The sequence below is a fragment of the Microcaecilia unicolor genome, chromosome 10 (genome assembly GCF_901765095.1).
Source record: "Microcaecilia unicolor chromosome 10, aMicUni1.1, whole genome shotgun sequence".
Lineage (NCBI taxonomy): Eukaryota > Metazoa > Chordata > Amphibia > Gymnophiona > Siphonopidae > Microcaecilia > Microcaecilia unicolor.
This window is the reverse complement of record NC_044040.1, coordinates 127,873,697-127,886,780: the sequence shown is the minus strand read 5'-3', so window position 1 is coordinate 127,886,780 and position 13,084 is coordinate 127,873,697.

The following is a 13,084-nucleotide window of genomic DNA, read 5'->3' as shown; positions in this document are numbered from 1 at the left end:
CTGTATAAATTATATATTTCCCCCATGTATAATATATCCTCCCCCTGTATATATTGTAAATATATCCCCTCCATTTCAGCATTTATCCACATTACCCTTTTATTTATTCCACCCCCCCCCCGTAGCAACCCCCCTGTACATATATTCCACCTCCCCCCTGTATATAGTGTGAATATGTTCCATCCTGTATATATATTCCCCCTGTACATTGTAAATATTTCCACCCCTATATGTACCCCCATGTAAATTTTATATATTTCCCCATCTGTATAATATATCTCCCACCTTGTATATAGTGTATATGTATATCCCCTCCCTTGTTGCATTTTTCCACATCACCCTTTTATATATTACCCTCCTCCCTTTGAAAACGTATAAAGTATCTGTTAGTTAAGACAATTATGTGTGTTCTTCTTGTGATGTTGTTTTCCAAAAGGTTGTTTGGGGGGGGGGGGGGGGTTATAAGACAGCCAGCGGACAGAAATATTGCCCCACAGAAAAATTATTAGTGAGAAATAGATTCAAACTGTAGTAGAAAAAAACCCAGAAACAACATGTTGATCAAAATGAGAGGGGGGGGGGGGGGGGGGGGGGTTCAAAGTCAGCCTGTGATCAGAAATACAGCATGAAGCAACGTTAGTCTCCTGACTTGCGGTGGGCAAGGTGAAAGTGAACAAATGCAAACTGGAATCTACACCAGATCGTGTGAAAATGCAATGGGCAGCTATAAAAAAAAAGTAAAGGATAAAAAAAAATAACAACGCACCATCATCTTACACTACATGATGGCAGCACAGGGGAGGGAAAACACAGACAAACCAATCGGCTTTTACTTTTGAGGTCATCACGTCTCCATGCATTGGCTGTGTGGGTGCATATATATGACCTGGAAGTAGCACCGGGGATTTTTTATGTCATTAACAAGTGACGCACAAATCTGCGTGCTATCAGTACGTTTGTCTTACACGTGTCTCGCCACAATCGGGAAATGGATGGTGGATTCTTCTTGGCACAGTTGAACTTTGTTGATGAGAGGCAAGAAGCTGGAAGGCAACAAGCTGGAAGGCCAGGAGCCAAGGCGACCCATTCATCAAGCCCAGCCCACAATCGCCCCCACCCCCGCCCACATGTGTTCCGTCCATAGGTGGTGTTGGAAGACATGTCAGACAGGAAAATAGTAGATGACTACCGCTTGTCCTGACTAGCTATATATGAGCTGTACGAGGAAATACGAGCTGATATTGACCCACCCACTGCAAGATCATGCAGTACCTGAGCTGGTGAAGCTGCTGATTGTTCTGCAGTTCCTTGCCACAGGGACATTCCAGTATGTGTTAGGGGGTAACAGCAGCGTGGACCAGTCTAGTGTTTCAAGACATCTAACACAGGTACTACTCTGATTTTCGCCCTCCACCCTCCCCGTCTTGCCTCCATGGTGTCTGCCCTCTTCCCCCTTTGTTACACCCCTCTTCTCATATCTCCCTTACAGCACTATCCACTTGTATTCATTTTTAGGACTGCTCACATTCTCGAGCCATGATGAGTTTAAAAAGTGCATTACGAAAGGTCACGTGATGCACTGAGAGAGTAGGACATGTGTCCCTGCTCTCCGAGGCCCAACGCCCAAAATTGATAAAAAAATATGCGTTTCTACCTCATCTCTGAGCAGCTAGCGACAACATTCGGTCAGCGATATCACCGATGGACAAGTTTGTTGATAAACCCTCCAAAATCATGCCGGCACGCAGTGCGAAGAAAGACAAGGACCCACCAAGAGCGGCGAATCTCGGCGTGGACCAACAACTGCAGAAAAGCGGACCGCCCTTCTCGGAGGCACAGCTCTTGCAACTTTCACAACTGACAGCAGAAGTAGTACAAGCGCTGGAGCCCAGGCTGGAGCGCATATCGACGCAGATTGAAAACTTTGAGACGTGACTGGCGGAGGAATCGCGGCGGACCAGAGACCTGGAACACAGAGTTTCCGAACTCGAAGACACGTGCACCACGCTGCAACAACAAATCTGTCAGCTGCAGACCACAGTGACAACGCTCTCTGACAAGATAGACGAACTTGAGAACAGAGGTAGGCATAGCAACCTACGATTGATCGGCCTACCCGAATTGATTGGAGACTCCACACTTGCAACGGTAGTGGAGAAATGGCTTAAAGAGGAATTTGCCTTGTCGGATCACGCGGGGGCCCTGTGCTTGGAAAGGGTGCATCGCATAGGCCGTATCCAAGATGGCCGCCAGGCCCCGCGCGCTGTTATCTTGAAAGTACATAATTACCTACACAAACAAGAGATCCTGCGGGGCTATCGCTTGAAGAGAGAGGATACAAAATATGATGGACACCGGATCAGAATATTTCAGGACTTCTCTGCCCCCCTCCAAGAGCGCCGGAAGAAATGTACCCCACTGTGCTGCCGGCTTCAAGAGCTGCACGTCAGATTCATGCTTGTTTACCCGGCTGTGCTGAAGATCCGCCACGAGGGACGCTGGAAGGCATTTGAATCGATAGATGCGGTAAAAGCCCACATCACAGAACTGGAGCAGCAACAGGCAAACCCGAATGGACAGCTGGTGGGAGAGTGATCAAGCCCAACTTTGAACTCGCTGCAGCACACTAGTGTAACAAGAGATGAGGTTTGGAAAATTGTACCGGTTGAGGGCGGGGAGGCCTCGAGCATGGAATGGGCTTCTCAATTAATAGTAGCATTTGATGCATGGAGGAAGGGAATTAGATCGGTTCACTGGGGGAGGGGGGGAAGATAGGGATGGGGAAAGCACAGGATTTAATTGCACAAGTTAGAACATCTGGCAGAGAAGGGCCCACCACACACCAGTACATGAGCTGCCTAGCAGTAAGGAGGGTAGTGGTTACCAGAAGTCTCAGGGGTAAGGCTGGGTGCCCAGGAGACGTTCCACAGTACATCCCGGGGCACACTCAAACACAGATTCAGTACTGCTTCGAATAAGGTGCGCTTGATCTCCTGGAATGTGGGCGGCATCTCCTCCCCAGTTAAGAGAGCTAAAATTTTAGCAGCCCTAAAAAGACACGGGGTTGGGATAGCCTGCCTCCAGGAGACGAGACTTTCCCAGGAAGAGCATGAAAAACTGAGGCATTCTTGGGTGGGAGAGGTGTGGTGCTCACCAGCTATGGGAAGGAAAGGGGGGGTAGCTATATTGATTCACAGATCGCTTATGTGCAAGACAAAACTAGAATTCAAAGATGATGAGGGGAGGATGGTAGGGGTCCAGATTAACTTGCAGGGCAGGGAGATGCTTCTGATGTCAGCCTACGGCCCCAACACAACATCTTCAGGTTTCTTTGCCCAAATATTAGCACGGTATCGGGGGCACCATCCGCTCCCACTGATCTTAGCGGGAGATATGAATCAGGTGATGGACGTAGACCTAGATCGGTCTAAACACCCACAAATGAAAACGTCACCCGCCCCCTCTGTATTAGAAACATTCTGTCAGGAAATGGGACTGGTGGACCCATGGAGAATACTACACGGGTAGGAGAGAGATTATACCCACACATCCAGGGTCCACCGGACACAGTCCAGAATAGACTACATCTTAACTTCCCAGATTCTATTCCCCCAGGTTTTAGAAGCCATCATAGGCCCAGACAGGGCCGCCGAGAGGGGGGGACAGGGGGGACAAAAGTCCCCGGGCCCGGGCCTCCGGGGGGGGGCCCGGCGCCACTGCAGTCCGGCCCGCCCGCCCTCCGTAGCTCCCGGAACTAACATGAAGCGCCTTCATATTCCCATTGCAGCAAGCAGCAGGGCAGGCCACTCCTTCCTTCCGTGTCCCGCCCTCGCCTGATGTAACGTCTGCGAGGGCGGGGCACGGAAGGAAGGAGAGGTCTGCCCTGCTGATGCTGCTGATGCTTGCTGCGATGGGAACGTGAAGGCGCTTCAGGTTAGTTCGGAGGGCCCGGCAGCGGGTGGAGGGGGGCCCGGCAGCGGGTGGAAGGGGGGCCCGGCGACTTCGGGTGGGGAGGGGCGCGACGCGACCTCGGGTGGAGGGGGGGGCCCGGCGACTTCGGGTGGGGGGGCCGGGGGCGGTCTTGTCCCAGGCCTAGCCCCGGCTCTCGGTGGCCCTGGGCCCAGAGGAAATCTTGGATCACTCCTTAATATGGGTAGATCTCGAACCAACTTCATATTTAGCCAGCCGCCGGGGTGGAGATTCCCTGCTTACCTGTCTCCCTCCAAAGACTTCACCATGTATCTACAAAAGAAATGGGAGGAGATTGTTTCACACAATCAGCAACATCTAGAGGATGTAGTCCTGTTCTGGTCCACAGCCAAGGCTGTGCTCCGGGGCGAGATTATCGCTTACGTCAGTAAATGGAACCGGCAAATTGCTCAAGGGGTTGTAGCTTTAGAAAGACAGCTCAGAGCAGCAAGGCGATCATATGTTAGAACACCGACCCAGGCAAACTATGAAATACTTACGTCCACCAGGGTGGCACTCAATAGTTTGTTGCATGAACGGGTAACGAGATCCCTCCTGTACAAGAAATACAAGCTACACAAATATGGAGACAAGGCGGGAGGGATGGTTGCCAGACTCGTGAAAGGCGCGCAAAAAGCCCACTTCATCACGGCGCTACGTACATCGACGGGGGGAATAACACATGACCTGCATGAGATCGCGCAGACTTTCCATCAACACTTTACCACCCTGTACAGGGGAAAACGGGAGAGGGTAGGAACACGAGAAGCTATTCAGCAGTACCTGAAAGATGTAGGACTAGAGAGAATACCCAAAGCCCAACTACTTGCCCTCAACGCTCCGATATCGGCTAAAGAGCTACAAAAGGCGATCGGTGCGCTGAGGTTATACTCAGTGTCAGGGCCAGATGGTTTCTCCGGAGAGTTCTATAAATTGCTTAGCGCACAGATTGTAGGGCCGCTGACCGAGTACCTTAACACCGTGGTGGAGACAGGACACTTCCCTCCACATGCCAATACGGCGTTAATTAGCTTGATCCCCAAAAAAGACAGAGACCTGCTGCAACCCAACTCTTATAGACTTATCTCTCTGATCAATGTAGAGATCAAACTGTTATCCTGTATACTAGCAGAGAGATTAGCACCACTGATGTCGAGTCTCGTTAAAGAGGACCAAGCGGGTTTTGTCCGGGGCCGCCAGTCGGTGTTGAACACACGCAGATTGATTCTTGCAATGTTAGCTAACCCACATCTTGGTGAACAGAGATTGGTGGTGAACCTGGACGCGGAACGCGCATTTGACCAGGTAGAATGGCCATTTATATTTGAAACTTTGAAAGGCATAGGGCTAAGTGGGTGGTTTCTTGGTGCCATAGAAACACTTTATACGCAACCACAAGCTATGATTTGGGTCAATGGGGTTCAAACTACAAGACTTAACATCGGTAGAGGCACTCGCCAGGGTTGCCCTTTATCCCCGCTACTTTTTCTGCTAACGCTAGAACCTCTGTTAATGAAGATCCGCGCACAGGACAGCATAAAGGGGATTAGGGTCAGTGGGAGGGAGCTAAAGGTACTAGCCTATGCGGATGATATGATGGTGCTCCTGAGTGATCCGCAGATCTCTTTGGAGCACCTTCTACACACTATTACTGACTATGGTGATCTTTCAGGATACACGCTTAACATGTCAAAATCAATGGCACTAGCCCTAGATGACAAGCTGGAATCAGAATAGAGAGGTCATTTTCCCTTACAGTGGGCGGATGGTAAGCTCCGATATTTAGGGGTGACCATCCCCAGGGCCATGGAGACACTATATGAGGCAAACATAAAACCCCTAATGGCTACCACTAGGCGCTTGTTGAAATTGTGGGGAGCCTGTCCTTTATCTCTCTCCGGACGCACAGGCCTGTTTAACATGATGATAGCCCCCAAATGGCTATATCTGTTTCAGATGTTGCCACTATATCTGAAAAGGGGGGAAGAGCGGACGTTGCATCGTTCCATACAGACTTTTTTGTGGAATGGGAAGAGACCTAGGCTCCCAATCCAGGTTATACAGAAACCAAGACCACAGGAGGGGATGGGGCTGCTTAATATACGGTATCTCACAATAGCATGTTCCATGCGACATATCAGGGACTGGCTGGTGGGGGCGGGGGATTTTTCAGCACTAGAACTGGAGAGGGCTCTTGTCCCTACTATACACAGGATGGAGGTTACACGCCCCAGGAGGGGGGCTAGGTACAGGGAAAGAACAGAACCCACTAGTTGCAGCAGCGAGGGCGGCTTGGAAGTGGCTCTGCAAATGACACAGATTTGACTGGAGGGCTACCCCTTTCTTACCGCTGCTTCATAACCCAGATTTCCCAGAGGGATCTACCTCAGTGGCGTTTCATCGCTGGCGGAAGCTTGGGATACAGTACGTCTATCAGCTGGTGTCAGACGAAGGGAAAGCGCGGCCCTTCATGGAACTGCAGCAGGAGTTCGCACAGAAGCAGATCGGTTTGCATATCTGCAGATGCGCCACTACATCTCAGCATTAGGCTGGACCAACCTGAGTGAAGATGTTCAGGATACATTAAGCACAGCACTGTCTTTGGGGGCACAGAATTCGATACCTCTCAAATTCCATCACAGATTTTTACAAGACTCTGCTGAAGACATAGACTATCACACAGGAGCGCAACGCTGGGCCAAAGATTTGACGCCAGAAGTAACGGAAGAGATCCTGCGCAGATTCCTGATCTCCATACGAAAAGGTTCCGCCTTCAGTCGATATTGGGAGATGCAATACAAATTTACTCTCCGGCTGTATATTTCGCCGGAACGAGCCTTCAAGGCAGGCTTTGGGAGCTCAAATGCATGTCCGTGGTGCGATCAAGCCCCAGCAACACTGGGAGATATGTTTTGGTCTTGCCCACAAGTTAGACTGTTTTGGGCCCAGGTGCTTGGGGAGCTACAGCGGTACTGGGGCCATACAATTAAGAGACAGCCTCTGATGTTATTTGGGGAGTTCAAATACGCACGCCCAGTCCCTCCTGGCTTTTGCGCATTCCTGCGGAGAGCCATGCTGATGGGTAAGAGAACCATATTGTTGCACTGGAGAGAAAATAAAGGCCCATCCATAGGAGCATGGAGAACCCAAATGACAGAACTTTTGAAGTTGGAAAGATGCGGAATCACGGATATGTCCTCTAAGGAAGGGGAACATCTTCAGAAGACATGGGCGAACTTTTGGGACACTTTACAACCAGCAGTCAGGAGCAGAATCTTAAACTAGGGGAGTGTTGGCTTCCTTCACTGCTTGCACCTACAGATTACAACTCCTGTGCGGGGGGGGGGGGGGGGTAGATAGAGGGAAGAGAGGGGGGAGCGGTGGGAAGGTAGGGGAGGGTAAATGGAGGTGGGGGAGGGGAGGGGGGTTTGATAAAGCAAGTTATATATGTTAGAGAATACCAACGCTGTATTGCATTTTGCTGGTTTCTTCTGAATAAAAATGATTTAAACATAAAAGTGCATTACTAAATACATCATATACACTATGACCCCCCTCCCCCCTTTGCGCTATATTGCAGGTTCTGTGCACCCTGAAAAGATGTGTTCGCCAGCACCCTCATCCTCCCCATCTCATCCGCCCGCAACCTCGGAGTCATCTTCGACTCCTCCCTCTCCTTCTCTGCACATATCCAGCAGACAGCCAAGACCTGTCGCTTTTCTTTCTCTATAACATCAGCAAAATTCGCCCTTTCCTCTCTGAGCACACCACCCGAACTCTCATCCACGCTCTCATTACCTCTCGCCTTGACTACTGCAACCTACTCCTCACTGGCCTCCCACTTAACCATCTTCAATCCGTTCAGAACTCTGCTGCACTTCTTATATTCCGCCTGAACCGATATACTCATATCACCCCTCTCCTCAGGTCACTTCACTGGCTTCCGATCAGATACCGCATACAGTTCAAGCTTCTCTTTCTCACCTACAAATGCACTCAGTCTGCAGCCCCTCATTATCTCTCTACCTTCATCTCCCCTTACGTTCCCACCCGAAACCGCCGCTCACAGGCAGGGCCGGTCTTAGCAAGTGCGGGGCCCTATGCAGACCAATTTGGTGGGGCCCCATCCTAGCCCCACCCCCACCATAGCCCCGCCCCACTGTAGTCCCGCCACCACCCTAGCTCCACCCCATTGATAAAATTATTCCATTTTTAGAACATTTTTTTATTTATGAAATTTCAAATAAAGACAAATGAAGCTAAACTTGTACAAAAAACTGATTGAAATAATAAGCACAATGCTATCATGAAACCTCCCCTCCCCAGAAATTATTCAGTTCAAGTCCACTACAATTAGTATTTCCAATTCTCATAACAAAGGAGAATAAAGGAAAAATATTAAGAAAAGATTCAGTACTTTCAAATTCCCCTATTACTCTGTAACCCATATCTCTCTATATAAAACGCACCTCCAACGTTCTAATGAAGCCTCTCTTAGCCAACATTCTAAAAGTGAAGGGGGTGAGATCGCTTTGTGTCTGCCCCGCCCACGCGTCAAACGTGATGACGTCGAGGGCGGAGCAATGACACTCAACCAATCGCATCGCTCGGCAGCGAAGCGTCAGGGAAGGAGGCGGCGCTCTCGACGTCTAGCCTTCCCTTCGCTGTGTTCCGCCTTCTTCTGACGTCAAGGATGACGTCAAAAGAAGGCGGAACACAGCGAAGGGAAACCTAGACGTCGGGAGCACCTCCTCCTTCCCTGACGCTTCGCTGCCGGAACCGCCAAGGAGGTAAATTTAACAAGAAGAAAAAAAAAAAACGCATGTTGGGGGGACAGAAGAGGGTGGCCAGTAAAGTACAACAATGGGAGCGGGAGGGCAGGGGAGAAACGACAGCATGGATGCGAAGGGGGGGGGGAGAAGAGGGCGGGCCAGGCTGGGACATGGGAGAGAGAGGAGCATGGATGCGAGGGGGGGTCATGGAAGGGAGAGAGGGGACTTGCTGGAAAAGGATGAATGGAGGCGCCAGGGGACAGAGGAGCATGGATGGCCATGGATTGGGAGGGGAGGGCTCAGGGAGAGAGGGGAATTGCTGGAAAGGGATGAATGGAGGGGTCAGGTGACAAAGGAGCATGGATGGGCATGGATTGGAAGGGCAGGACTCAGGGAGAGGGGAATTGCTGGATAGGGATGAATGGAGGGCACAGATGGGCATGGATGCAAATGGATTGCAGGGCAGGCCTCAGGCAGAGAGGGGAATTGCTGGATAGGGATGAATGGAGGGGCCAGGTGACAGAGGAGCATGGATTGGAAGGGCAGGACTCAGGGAGAGGGGAATTGCTGGATAGGGATGAATGGAGGGGACAGATGGGCATGGATGGATATGGATTGCAGGGCAGGCCTCAGGGAGAGATGGGAATTGCTGGGTAGGGATGAATGGAGGGGGCAGGTGACAGAGGAACATGGATGGGCATGGATTGGGAGGGCAGGGCTCAGGGAGAGAGGGGAATTGCTGGAAAAGGATGAATGGAGGGGGCAGGGCACAGATGGGCATGGATTGGGAGGGCAGGGCTCACACTCTCTCTCTCATATACAATGTCTTTCTGACTCTCACTCTCACACACTATCTCACACTGTATCACATTCACTCTCTATGTGCCACACAGTCACTCACACACTCGCTTGGTCTCATACACTCACTCTCACAGACAATCTGTGTCTCACACACACTCTCTCTCTCGCCCACACACACACACTCTCTCTCACACTGTGTCTCACATACACACTTGCACACACTCTCATTCTCACACACACACTCTGTCACAAACACACTCACACCCAGACTCACTCTCTCTCTCACACACTCACACTTTCACTCTGACTCTCAAACAGTCACTCTCACATACACTCTCCCAAACATACACACTCCGAGGAAAACCTTGCTAGCGCCCGTTTCATTTGTGTCAGAAACGGGCCTTTTTTACTAGTATGCAATAAAATAAAAATGAAATGAAAAGATATACAATAAAATTAAGTGATATGTAAAATATAATGTACAATATAAAAACATATAGACCACCAAGGTATTAAAATTGTTTTAAAATATATACCACAACTCTCTGACTCAAGAAGACTCCGACTCTGTCATCCATAATTGTCTGACAACACACAGAAAAAAATAAGTAAAAAAAAAAAAAAGTCACAATTAATACCTTATACACCAATATACCAGCCATACGGAAAATGCAGATTATCAACAATATGAAGCTAGCAAGGGATCATAATATCACAATTCTCATGTAGAGCCACAAAACACCCTTTTAGAGAGAGTGTGTCATGATTTAGGCTCTACACCCTTTCCGATGTTTGGTGCCACCTTAGTAAGGCCAACACACAATCTCTCCACTGCAAAACACTATACACAAACGTGTGCAAAAACACACTCATAACCTTAACAAACCATAAACAGCACTAATTCCAAGGACAGGACGAGCTACAACCTTATGCGTGGCGTGGAAAGGCAACTGTAATTACACCGGGCTCTAAAACACCAGTGCACAACCTAGTGAAAAAACACAAACAAAAAGGGCGGCAAACTATACGCTAGCAGAATACTGCACCTTCCTTGATCATACCTGAAAAACACATGAATGCAAAATACTGAACTGGAAAGTTACCTCAAGAAGTCAGACTCAGTATGTAGCAATACTACAAAAATTAAAACTTACATGAAAAATATCACAGATGCACATTTCCAAAAACTAACATATTCCAATTAATAAAACCTGAATAAAATAGTTTTTTCTACCTTTGTTGTCTGGTGACTTTGTTTTTCTGATCATGCTGGCTCAGTATCCGATTGGGCTGCTATCTGTCCTCTTAACTCCGTTTCCAGGGCTTCCTTTCCATTTATTTCCGCCTTTCTTTTTCATTTCTTGCCCTACATCCGTAAGTAAAAGCTGGGTCCTCCGCAGACTTGACTGTCCAGTGGATCCAGCTTCTGCCTATTTTCTATATCCATGTGCACTTTTTCTCCTGTCTTCCTTTTCCCTCACCTCATCTCCTTCCTCACTCTTCCCTCGCCTCCATCCATGTCCAGCATTTCTTCTCTCTCCTCCATCCACCCATGTCCAGCGGCCCTCCTGTCCCCCCCCTGCCATCCATCTATGTCCAGCAACCCCCCCTGTCCCCTCTGTCCTCCCCTGCCATCCACCTATGTCCAGAGACCCCCTCCCCTCCATCCACCCATGTCCAGCGACCCTCCTGTGCCCCCTGCCCTCCACCTATGTCCAGAAACCCCCTCCCCTGCCATCCACCCATGTCCAGTGACCCTCCTGTCCCCCCTGCCATCCATCTATGTCCAGCAACCCCCCCTGTCCCCTCTGTCCTCCCCTGCCATCCACCTATGTCCAGAGACCCCCTCCCCTCCATCCACCCATGTCCAGCGACCCTCTTGTGCCCCCTGCCCTCCACCTGTCCAGAAACCCCCTCCCCTGCCATTCACCCATGTCCAGCGACCCTCCTGTCTCCCCTCCCATCCATGTCCAGCAACCCCCCGTCCCCTATGCCCTCCCCTGCCATCCACCCATGTCCAGCGACCCTCCTGTGCCCCCTGCCCTCCCCTGCCATCCACCTATGTCCAGAAACCCCCCTCCCCTGCCACCCACCCATGTCCAGCACCCCTCCTGTCCTCCCTGCCATCCCCCTATGTCCAGAAGCCCTCCTCCCCTCCATCCACCCCATGTCCAGCGACCCTCCTGTCCCCCTGCCATCCATGTCCAGCAACCCCCCCTGTCCCCTATGCCCTCACCTGCCATCCACCCATGTGCAGTGACCCTCCTATGCCCCCTGCCCTCCCCCTATGTCCAGAAGCCCTCCTCCCCTCCATCCACCCCATGTCCAGCGACCTTCCTGTCCCCCCTGCCATCCATGTCCAGCAAACCCCCCCCGTCCCCTATGCCCTCCCCTGCCATCCACCCATGTCCAGCACCCCTCCTGTCCTCCCTGCCATCCCCCTATGTCCAGAAGCCCTCCTCCCCTCCATCCACCCCATGTCCAGCGACCCTCCTGCCCCCCTTGCCAACTGCCATCCACCTATGTCCAGTAACCCCCCCCCGTCCCCCCTGCCCTCCACCCATGTCCCGCGACGCGAGTCTCCTCGTTCCCCTGCTGCTCCCCCTCCCTCCAGCCACCTGAGACATCTCCTGTCTGACACCCCCTCCCCGACCCGCCAAACGACCCTCTTCTGTCGCCCGCACCTCACCTGACCCGACCCAGCATTTTAAAAAAACCTCCAAGCGGCGGTGCTGGTGCCTCGCGTCTGAGGGCAGAAAACTCGCTTCGTCGTTGGCCGGCCTTCCCTCAAGTCCCGCCCTCTGATGTAACTTGCCCCTACTTGACTGACTGTACATTTGTCCTTTAGATTGTAAGCTCTTTGAGCAGGGACTGTCCATTTATGTTAAATTGTACAGCGCTGCATAACCCTAGTAGTGCTTTAGAAATGTTAAGTAGTAGTAAGTAGTAGTAGTAGTACATTAGATACCCTGCGGGGGAAGAGGAGCAGAGGAGGATCAAGCAGGACTTTTATAAGATTGCTGGCATGCCCAGTGTCCTGGAGGCTATTGACTTCACACATGTTGCTTTCTCCCCGTGTATGGATCAAGAAATACAGTACCATAACCGCAAGATGGGATACTCGCTGAATGTCCAAGTGGCATGTGATACAAACCTGAGGATCCTCGATGTTGTGTCACGTTATCCAGGGAGCTGCCAAGACTTTTACACCTTGGCAAACAGTTCGCTGGGGAAGAAATTTGCCAAGGGGGAATTTGGACAAGGGTGGCTACTTGGTGATTGTTTTTGTGTTTTAACAGATATGGCAGTGGTGCCAGAGGGGATACATATGATACCTGTTTTAAAAGTGGCACTAGACAGCTGTGAAGGGCCTTTGTTTTGCATACTGTTAGGTGCTGATAGTAATGTATTGTGTTCCTGCAGGGGATGCCAGATATGGATCCAAAACATGGCTACTGACCCCACTCACGGTGCCCCAGTTGGAGGCAGAGAAGCGCTACAACGAGTCACACATCTCGACTAGGTGTACTATTGAGCGGGCC